Genomic DNA, 12455 nt, shown 5'->3' with positions numbered 1-12455 from the left:
TCTGTTTTTATATAAATAATTTCTTTATAAAATAACTACATGAAGAAAAAATTATTTCACACATCTACTTTTAGACAACTTCTAGTAAATGTCAGCTTTTCTCTGAAAAGTATAATAAATTATATTTCCTTCAGTCTTTTGAGAGCAAGTTTTGTGCAACATCCACAAAATCTACAGTATCGTGCTCCAAGATAAGTGGTCATATTCAAAGCAGGGGCCATTTCCTGTGTTCCATTATTCCCTGTCAGTCAGGATTCAATATGGAGTACACTGGACTCATTTAGAATGGCCAATCCCAGGCACATGACTGTGAATGTGGGTGGCCTGATCATGGGGGAGGTTAACTTGCAGAAATCCTCTGTGTGAGTAGCTTACCATCCAAAAGATACAGAGAGAGCTCCCAGCATTCTGTGCTATAGAATAATTTTAACACTGTGAAAGATTCGCAGCCAACGTTACTGTGACATTAGAATGTAAAACAATAGATTGATCAGACAAGGTGTACAGACAATACTGATGTGAAAGAAAGTTCTGAATTTAGAATTATCTTTAATCCTCCAGAAATTTGATCATAAATAAATAGATAAAGATGTGCTACTGTTTTCTGTGTAAACGCTTTGATGCAAGTGTCCCCAGATTTGAAACCTGTGTGAACAAAATTGTGAACAAAATTACTACTATATCAACAGCTTCAGAAATGGTGACTTTTTTAATTAATATTTTTAATCAATTGTTATCCCACCTAGATACCTCTGCTATTCTGTTTGAAACGCTGTGGTTTCCCCTTGGTCCATTCCCATGCACACCACCTTTCTGCAGTGTTTTCTGGTGGTGAATGGTGAATTCATGCAAAATAATGTTAACTAGTGTGAGTACCGGCACAGTGGATTATTATATGCACATTCTTTTTGAATTATATTGCATGATCATAAATTAACCAAACTCATTGTGACATACAATATCCCTCAGAAGCAGAGAAAAAGAATATGGCTTTCTCCCTAATGGAACTGTGGTTGACTGCATTCCAGCCCATCAGCTGCAGGCTCTCAATTCAACATTGCAAATCCAGACACTGGGTCGCCCAGAAGCATCATTCTCCTGATAGAGGCTGTGTATGACTTGTGGAACAGTTTGTCCTGAAATGCTGTTGCTTTGTTTTGCATTTTCACCTATACTCTTTAAAGAGATGAATTACGCAATGTTAGATAGCAAGGAGTTACTGTAGCTCGCAAAACTCGAGCAACAACATTCACTCACTGTACCAGGCTGCACTTGAGAGCTAAGCAGACAGACCTATGTCTGCAGGCAATATACAGTTTCAAGTAATTACACCTCTATCATTCTATCCACAGCTATGAGCTTCAGGGCTGAAGCATAATGATTTGAATTCTTTCTGTTTATTAACTTTATTAGCTGTTGTACTACCAGCTCACTTTTTTCATGATTTATGTGCCTACAAAACATGTTCTTCAGAAAAATACTGTGGTGGTACCTTTGTATCAGTTATCAGGTCTCATGTTTATATATCATATAACTATATAATTATGCTTTTCATGGTCCACCAAGGTACGTTTAAATAATACCATTTAAGCTGTACTGTACATGTCCAAAGTAGTATACCATGGTACTTTTATGTGTGCAAAATTACTTTTAGCATTGTCGACCACCTTTTGCTTTATATGTGCATCACTTACTTTTGTATAGGCTTTGTTCAAAAACCCTGTCCTGCATTTTTTTACTTATTATATATATAATCTTTTTTTTTTTTTTTTTTTTTTTTTTTTTTTTTTACTGGTTATTTTTACACAAACAATTTACCATAATTTACTGACTTTCATGATGTTCCAGAACCCCATGTAGGAATGTGGTTGAGAACACATTAGTGACTCGAGTGAAATGTGCCTCAGTGCTTCAAAGCAAGTTCAGACATGTCTAGAAAAGCAATCCCTCATCATGTTGCTAGCTGTAATATTTCTTTCTTTCTATTTTCTCCTTCGTGTTTACCTCCTGCATAGACATTCACACCGAATACATTTTTGCATAAGATGCATAAGGAAATGTATCTCATTAATACAATTATGTGTACAAGTTACTTCCCATGCTCAAACTAAAGAACACCTCCCCCAGTTCACCTATCTTTTTCTCACAGGCTGAAAGCAAAGTAAATCAATCCTGTCCGCAGACTGTTGCTCTTGGCTCTTGCAAGTTAGTGTAGTTTCAAAATGTGTTATATTAATGCCTGAACATGACCACAGAGGGGTGTACCATAACATTCAGTGTATGCATGTTTGACACTTATATATACAGAATATACACTGTACTTTTGACAGGATTTTGGATAACAGTGAGTGAACTGTTCCAAAACCTTACCTATTTTGACTGGAACTGTCAGCTAGTCTTTTGTTCTTGCTGTAGATTAGTTATGCTGAGGCTCCAAACCTGTGTGTGGCCATCTCATAAAACTGGGGTCCCGGAACCTCTGCAGTGATGGCTATTATCATGCTAATCAAACATTGATATCAAAGCAGAGGTCCTCACAGACCACCAATTGCCACTTAAAGTTGGAGATGGGAAGTAGGGCACACACACAGTGATTTTGTATTTTGTGAATTTGTAATTTCTGCCTAAAGGATGATAAAGTGGTATAAAAAAATCCCTTTTTGTTGAATAAACTGTAATAAAGACTTGATGAACTTATGACATAAGTTGCAAGGTAGCATGTGTCTCAGTAGTTCTGAGAAATGAGAGCCAAGTTCTATTTCTGTCCTCAAGTGTAGTACAAATCTTTTGCACATTTGTTTTTCTTTTTAGGTTTGACTGAATGCTGCATAGGAAACAGAAGGTCTCTCTACACTCCCTCAGTGAATGTCTAATCTACTTTTAAAAAATTCACTTTGCACAAACTGGGCCCCCTAAACCATTAATCGGACCCATTTAGTGCTTATTCCACTGCTGCAGTGAGGGGTCTTTTGACTGCCTCCTTTCATTTTGCTTCCCATTCACTGATTCTTCAAGTTTTGTGAGCAAGCTGAGAATTCTCACACAGTCTACCCCATAATACCCAGTGACATAAGAGGAACCTGTGAAATGCATCACCCACCAACGCTTATTTAAACAAAACTGGATAAGAGCCCTCTTTTTTGCTATGCATCTCTATTTCTTTCTTTCTTTCTTTCTTTCTTTCTTTCTTTCTTTCTTTCTTTCTTTCTTTCTTTCTTTCTTTCTTTCTTTCTTTCTTTCTTTCTTTCTTTCTTTCTTTCTCCCCATCAACCACTGCTTTACTGAACATTATACATGCATGTCATTGGAAAAGCTACACTGTTGAAGTCACAAAAAGTGCAGTTATTACTTTTACCAGTTACTCCCTAGCACTGATCAGCCCTGAATACACAACACTATTTACAACAGTATTTCCCTCTTTCAAGCTGGCAATTAAATGACGCTGTCTATTCTCATTGCTCTTCAGTGTGCAGTGCAAACATGATACTTTAAACCAAATATCAGTAATGATTTGCAAAAAAAAAAAAAAAAAAAAAAAAAAAACCAGGAAAGCACAGTGTTTTTAAAAAGGCTCAGAGCAACAGACTGTGAGACGCTGTGTTTGAAAAGACTCGTTGGGAGGTGACAGTCTGTAGGGAACTATGACTGATGGATCTAGTGTCTGTTCTGCTGCCCAACAGTTTTCTTTGACAACTGAGGAGGGAGAAAGAGAATTTGCATCACTGATTGATGTATAGCCATGGCTGCCATGATTTAAATAACTGTAAGTCCTAAACTCCTCCTAATCCTGTGAGGGGAAAAAATGAAAAGAGGAGCTCAAAAAAAGTTTCATTTTTTTCTTAAAGAGGTCATATGATGCAATTTCAGGTTTTTCCTTTCTCTTTGGAGTGTTACAAGCTGTTCATGCATAGATAAGATCTCTAAAGTTGCAAAGACTAAAGTCTCAAACCCAAAGAGATATTCTTTATAAAAGTTAAGACTCGTCTACGCCCTCCTAAAACGCCTTGTTTAAAAATGCCCCCACTACGTCACTGTATGGGAAGAGTTGCATAACACCACCCAAATGTTCATGCAAAGAAAGAAGGCGTAACTTTTATTCTCGCTGTAGTATTGTTGCATCTGCCGCCATGTCGTGGAGATGCTGTGTTTCGTTGTGAAAGCCAAACTTCTTTGTTTGGTCTTCCAAAATAGGACACAACTACAAATCAGTGGTTCAGTTGTATTTACAACACTGTTCCAGAACAGTTCAACCCAAATATTATATATATGTGGTATATATATAATATGTACCAGTATATATATAATATATATGGAGGACTGTTTCCTGAATCTGGGAGAGTAGCCTACAATGCACAGGCTGTGCACAAAGGTTGTTGGTGCTTCTGACTCACAGCCTGTAAGTACGTTTTCATATTTAAAGAATTTGCCACTGACGATTCAAAAGCGAGTTTTGAACAGTGTAGGGTAGCGTTTGTTGTTTGTCATTTCTCCAATCACAAATGCAGGCATGGTTTTATGTTTACGTGGTGCGATGCAACGCGTAAAAAGACAGTATAAGTCATTATAATCCGTAATTATGTCCCCACTGGATGCAACAAATGCCTTGTTTGTAATGGGTTTCATTGGTTTTGTCTCGTCGTGCTGGGACACATCATCACAGTATGGTAAGGGGTATAACATTTCCGTCATGCGCTTGAGGTATTCGGCCAATCACAACGCATTGGATAGCTGGCCAATCAGTGTACACCTCGCTTTTCCGAACGATGAGCTTTAATGTTGTTAAAATCGATGTGTTTCAGAAAGGCGGGACATAGAGGAGCAACAATAATGTACAGTATGTGGAAAATAATGTTTTTTTGAAACTTAAAACGCATAAACTACTTTACACAAAATACACAAAATAATGTTCTTTTTAGCAACATCATATGACACCTTTAAGCTTTATTTCTGAATGTCGCAGTGATTTTGTGTATTTAAATATGAACGTTACAGTGATACACACTGGATGTGTACAACAGGACACACACACACACACACACACACACATATGTATGTACAGTATGTATGTATATATGTATGTTTGTTGAGCAAAAAAGAAGGGTATGTATGTGTGTTGGGCAATAGAGAGTATAAAGGAATAAAGACACCTTGAAAGATAGCCAGAGTTCCTGCTCACCTGCGTGAACATGCAATAGTCCAGCTGCAGGAAGGGATCGGCACTAAAGATGAAGCCAGAGCAATAAACTACAATGTCTGCAATGTAAGATGCCAAAGACAGCGCTACAGGAGGACGGACAGCTGATCGTCTATGCAGATATTACACAGATACATTTCTCATCAAATTCATCTTATGATGGTCTAAAGACCTATAATGATAAGTTGCTCAGTTTTACTTTCCAAATTCATTGCATTGCTCTGTTCTCTGACTTTGTCAACCTTTGTTTTATGTTTCTCATAAGGAATTCTAAAAGAGACCTTGGAGACGAAGTACTCCTGTCTCAAGTTCTTCTGAGGTATTACTATAAAGAGCAACTTCTGAGCAATAAAATTCTACTCTGGGCAATATTCATGTTAGAGAAGAGAGAGAAAAAGGTTTAAGCTAAAGGCTAAAACTTAACCCTTGTGGAATTGCTCTAAGCCATGATTTATGCTGTCCTCTGTTTCATTTTTGTTTTTGTTTTTTTGTTTTTTTTTTTTGTTTTTTTTTTTTTAATCGCACTTCATTTGACCTTTGACTGACCTCAACTGAAATTTTAAAAGCTGTTTTTTACCAACATGCACAGTTTTAATGGATAACACACCTATCTTTATGCATTGCTCTTCATGACATAAAATGGTGCAAAAACTCAATAAGGAACAACACATTCTACAAGTTATTGATTATTTAATTTTTTATTTTTATTTATTTATTTATTTTTAACTGGCAGACAACAAGAAATAAGGAAATAAATAAAATAAAATGTATTTTAATTTGTTGCGCTAAAAACCTAAAGCTAAAATCTATTATACAGATTTAAATTGACCATGGTCTAAAAATAAATTAAATAAAAATTACAAGTTTCACTTATACAAGGCATTGTAAAAATAACGTAAATCATATTTTCTATTACTCTTCTACATTGGTTGTAGTCTCGGTAATGACCAGCTATTCAGAAAAACAGTGGGTCTATTCCAGGTTTGAACATAAAAATCTTGAATGTCACAGATATTGCTCCAAGAACAGACTCCAAGAACATTAATCTTATTCATTCTCAAAAGACCATTACTTATGCATCATAAAGGACTGTGAGGCCAAAATACTTTTCATGCTCAAAATTCATACTCATACTATTAGACAATTATGCCATCAGGTGAAACTACTGGTTCAATGATTGTGGGAAATACTGATATATTGCTATTTTTTTATAAAACATAAATTTTGGGCTTTATAATTATCAAGGTGTGACATGATTAGACTTACCAAATTCACACATGCAGCAATACAAGGAAATAATCCATGAAAGACATGAAATACATGTTTCTAAAACTCAGTTGAAATGCCTGTTCATCCTGTGATGACAAGCCTTTCTGAGCCTAACGTGTGGGTACATAATGTTCCTTACAGTGTACCAAACAGATCTGGCTTTTATAAACCTGCATTTATACAAATGATGAATATATGTGTACTTAATCAAATCAAAACCACCTGAAGCTAATACATGTACTGTTTACTCTTCTCATAATAGTACATGAAAATATGGAAGAGAAAAAAAACAGCCTTGTTTTGAATTCTCTTCCTGTACTGTTCTCATCTTTGACTTATCAAAGCAAACTCCTGTTGCTTTTGTTTAGTTTCAGTGGAAAAAAAGGTTACACTTTGTTACACACACACAATATAGGCAGGATTTACAGAATAATCATAAGCATTATTTATGAACTTGTGTGGTTCTGTTAAAAGATTTGGGCCCACAATTGGAACCCATTAGCTTCTGAAAATTTGGAGGCACAGAGGGAAAATACAGGTTATTTTATGTTTCCCACAATTACTTATCATTACGTATCATGAGAAATATAATTCATCATTTAAAAATCAGTCAGATGTGTCCATGTAATATACTGTAAAAGGACACTGAACAAATTCTGTACAGAATTACAATTATGTCACCATTTATTCACATTTATGTCATCAAAACAAATGTGGCTTATCAAATGTCCATATTTCTGTTTTCTGTAGAGATAGAGAAAAATAAGAAAAAAGAGAAAAAATAGAAAAAATAGAGAAAAAAAAGAAAGAAACAAAAAAACAACAGAAAAAAAAATGCACTGGTAATTTTCTGCCAGGACATCCTAATTTTACAGACATTTCCGTTAACCCACAATGCAATGAAGTGCAAAATTCAGGTAAAACTCCTATAAAAAAAATAATAATAATAAAATAGACACATACATTACTTCAAATTAATACAGTGCCCTTTTTATTGATTTTTTTTTTTATTTTATTTTTAACTGAGCACTTCCAGGATACATTTCTTTACAGAATTAATAAAGAAACTGAATTGTAAGATAGTTTGAATTGAAAGGGGTCATGAACTGAGAAATCAAATTTCCCTTGTTCTTTTGACATATAACAGGCCATTGTACAATAAAAACATCCTATAAGTTTTTAAAATCCAAAACTTTCTTGTTAGTTTAAAACAGCTTTTATTGAAACCGAACTCAGAAAATGACTCATTTTGGAATGTGCCACTTTATGATGTAATAGTGTGGCTAAGCACCGCCTCCGCAGGAGAAGATCAACGTCTGCTTCTACATCACTGCCTCTTATGCCCCGCCCACTGATATGCACTTGTAAAAGGGGGAGAGGAAATACTTAATAACTTAATAATTATTAGCAAAGAGCTCCAGATCGTGTCAGTGAAACGCTATTTGTTTGTTTGCTTTACTTTGCTATGCATTCATTTTTAAACAAGACAGTATGATGCAGCTTTGAATCTGACTGGATCCAACAGTAATGTTGCAACACAAAAGTGTGAGTAAACCTGTTTTTACCACTATTGCATTGTCTGTTCCAGACCATTTGATATATAGCCTACTGAGTATTTATAAGTTTTTAACCCAAATTACCCATATTATTTTCAGAGTACGTCACAGCAGCATACATCTGTTATTTTAATAAGCAAAACTGTTAGCCAATCATAGTTGTGATCAATCATCCTGGCAGAAAAAAATAACCAGTACTACCATTTCCACCAATACCATTAAAATTTACTAAAATCACAAAAAACAAAAAAACACAACATAAAATAAAAAAAAATGCAAAAAATGGATAAAACTCAATACATAAAAAAAAAAATACATAAACTTCCTTCATATTAACATGGTACACTGTTTTTTGAAGCCTTTAGTGTAGTCAGATTTTGACACACATTCTGATTAAAAGTAACCCTGTCAATACAAAAGACTCACTAATTCCAAAGCAACAACAGCTGCTTGTTTCAGTTTAATATGAATTGATCACAACCCTTCTGGCCTCTTACTCTGCAGGCAGACAGGGAATAGATACAGGGATATATAGGCAAGGGGAGGACAAAGGGAGTAGTGAAGGGGGTTGAGGCTAAGTAAGAGCCTGGAGAACAGAGCAGCAGTTTCACAAGCACACTGAAGTGATCTGGCCGATCCGTGGAAAGAAGGGCTGACCTAGTTTTGCTCTGATGTGGTTATGGGTGATGGGCACAGACTAGTGAATTCTGTAGTAGACAAGGCAGTCTTGCTCTAGGCATTCTTCTCAGTTCCAACAGCTATGTCTTAAAAAGGATGCTGAGATGACATAAAATCTTCTGGTTACATGGAAGGACTTCAGCTTCATGGACATGGCATATAAAAATATATATATATATATATTAATATGTATTTATAAATATATACACATATATATATACCAGTAAAACTAATCATCTTTAAAACAAGATAAGCAATAAGCAACATTTCTGAGAAAAACTAATCATCTTTAAAACAAGATAAGCAATGAGCAACATTTCTTAGAATTTAAATTGAATTAATTGTACTTTAAATGGTTGAGTTTAATTAGGGATTTTTTTTTTCAAACTGGATATGAGTAGTTGTTAGGCAGTTATTTACTAAGTCAAAAGAGTGCATAAAGTAACCTTTAATAAAGTAACAGCACACCTCTGATCAACAAACCATCTGAGCTGAGAAGTACACGTTTCCAAAATGCTAATAGAGTGATGGTTGCTTTAGGAAACCAAAATTTTGGCAGATTTAACTTCCCCAGATTAAGGCCAGCATGATAAATCACTTTGTAATTATAGGCAACTGCAGAGCCATCCACTGTGTACATCATGTCACCAAGGAAACAAGGAATCAAATGGTTTCTGATGGAAGGTGGTAAATATAGTTCCCCTTGTTTACTGGAAACCTTGTATCATGAGTGTATCATCACAACTGAGATCTCTGATGAGTTACTTACTACTATGAAAAGGTTGGATAAACGCTCCATACCACATTAAACCAGACTCCTATTCACATGGTTCGTGACTCACCTACTCCAAAGGCTTATAATAATGTCCATCTACATTTCATTAAAGGAAATGCCACCGTTTTTCCATATTCCACTATGTTCTTCCCTAAACTTAGACGAATTGATACGTACCTCTCCCATACCAGTGCGTTCACTTAATCACTGTAGCATGTGGCGCCACTATGATAGCATTTAGCTTAGCAGCATTCATTTCTTAGGATCCAAACAGGGATGAATTTAGAATGAGTAGTTACATGAAGTAGTAGTACATGAGTAGTTACACGAGTAAGTATGGTGACACAAAATAAACAGTGGCGATTTTCCTAAGCAGATAAAAATGATGATGTATGGCGGAAGAATACTCTGAAGCACTTCGACCTCAGCGTAGCAATATCATCATTCCTGATGAGAGTGCAAGTTTTCAGGAGTGATGATATTACTGCGCCGAGGTCGAAGTGCTGTGAAGTATTCTTAAATAAGTTGAGGGAAGAACATAGTGGAATATGGAAAAACGGTGGCGTTTTCCTTTAAAGTATTCATCGACACTGCTTCCTTCTTCAGTTTGAACTTGTTTTTGTGAATGTAAAATATAGTTATAATCGTGTTTTAATTTGAGAATTAAACATTTTACAGTGTCTTGTTTTTCAAGTATTTACAGAGTAATTCTACCCTTATGTCACATTAAAAGGCTAGTTGACCCAAACAACATGCATGTGAATAAGTAATGAAATTTATTGAAATGAAATTTTCATGGACTCGCTAACTTAAATATTAGCTAGTTTTAGCCAGAGAAACCTTGCTGAAGCACAAGATGATATTAATGTTTAACTGATACTCAACTGCCATTGGCTCATCTGCATTCGAGGGGAGGGGCTTATACCAATCGGTTAATTGCAGTCTGAAAGGGTTTAACTGCCAGGGCAAATTTGTCTTTACAGTTCACACCCACTGAAATAAACTCCAATCCAACTTAATTTTGGTGATATTTTGTTTGAAATGATGTCCCGCACATTCATTCTTTAATTTCTCTGTTAGCAAGACCACTCATGCACAATGTGTATGAGTACAAGATGCCTGACCTACTAATAAAAGACTGTGATGATAATATCTCTTTTCAAATTAAATGCTGAGATAATCAACAAGTACTTTACTGTGAGTGCTGATAGAAGACAGTGGACAGAACAGCCTCATTCTGCAGGGCTTAAAGAGATGAGGCACATATCACACTGATCTGCTAAACCTAAAGCTGGAGAAACAGCCAAGGTATTTTTCACCTTGTCCTCAACAACGTCATGAACCCAGTGGACGACACTGTAGGCATGCATCCAGTGTATAAGGTCAGACATTGTTGGAGCAGTGTAGCTGTTAAAACACAAGCTCCAGACATATTAAGCAGTGGTGCTCATGCAGGAAATATATAGGTTTGAATCTGGCATTGTAATGAAAATAATGATTTCAGTCAAACAGAAAGAGATATTCCTGTCACAAAGTCAAGCCATTAGTTGATTCAGGGTTCTATGTTAGTCTCTGGGGTCAAAGATGGGGTGATTGCCTTGGCCTGTAAGCCCCTACCAGTAGATGCTGTAATTATATCATCAGGATGCAAAAAGAAAGAAAGAAAATCATACAGGTTTAGAACAAAAAAATTTTTAGGCAAATTATCCCTTTAATGATAATGGTAAATATTAATCTGTTAATATGTCACTATACAACATTATAACAGAATAAACTTTACTGCAACAAGACACATGATTCGTATTAGTCTCAGGCCTTTTCATAGTAAATACTAGCATAGGAATACACATCAAATATACTTACACACTTAAAACGCAATTGCACTTATGCTTATCTGTATACTGAATACATTTTAAGGCTTTTTATTTTCCCCTGAACTGAATAAATCGAATGACCTCCATGTCACAATGAAATATATACAGTAAGCCATATTTATACAGAGAATAGTGTACTGAATGTAGAGCAGCACATTGCATTTTCTCTACGTGTTCTGAGAGCACTGGCAGAAGCTCCACTATTGTTAAAGTAAGAAGCAAATGGTGGTTTTCTTTGGTCTGTGAAACATACAAATTTAAAAGAACGTTGTTGCCATACAGTGAAAACATATTGTGACCATAGACTGTCATGCTCTAAAAAGGACAAACAAGTACCATTCCACACAAGTCATGTGATACTTTTATGATACTTTTTCTCATTCTTGAATTTGAAAACCTTCTTTCATTGATTAGATGGTTTCAATGGCAACAACATAAACAAACGTTACTGTGCATGCACGCTTTTGTGGCCCTAACTTAACAAGCAAAATATGTTTGCTGCGTAAATCAGACTTACTGAAAATGCAAATTAGATATTTAAAGCAGGAGACTGCTGTACACAAAGCAGCGCTGAGCTCACAAACGCTGCTTTATCAGGCATAATATGCAAGATTAAATGAAAATGACATTGAAAATTAAATAGACCAATTAAAATAGTCTTCCTTCAGAAATACAGTGATATAAAAACACCCGCGCCTCGTTTTGATTTTTAAACGTGCAGTATGTGCTCAAGTTTATTCAATGAAGCCTTTTGGAAAATCAGTCAGTTTTGATATTGTGAGCACCACAAATAAATAAATGTATGGGAAGCACATCCCACAGCACAACCACCTGAGCCTAACTTCAGTCTACTCATCACCTTAACTTTAACTGTGTTTGTAGACAGCGCCATAGCCAGACTAATAAACAAACACAGACCGGAAGTTAACTTCGGGCCAGGCGTGTGCGCCCGATGAAACGTCTATATTATAATGCCAGTTTATTGTTGTTAGGAATTAGGTGCTGTTTTGGCTACTCTTATGTGATATCTTTGACTATCAACCATAAAAAGTGCTCCATTGCTTGATGCTCGAAAGATGACACAAATTAAAATGCAAAATGGTACTGGC

The sequence above is a fragment of the Cyprinus carpio genome, chromosome A5 (genome assembly GCF_018340385.1).
Source record: "Cyprinus carpio isolate SPL01 chromosome A5, ASM1834038v1, whole genome shotgun sequence".
Classification (NCBI taxonomy): domain Eukaryota; kingdom Metazoa; phylum Chordata; class Actinopteri; order Cypriniformes; family Cyprinidae; genus Cyprinus; species Cyprinus carpio.
This window is presented reverse-complemented; position numbering follows the sequence as displayed.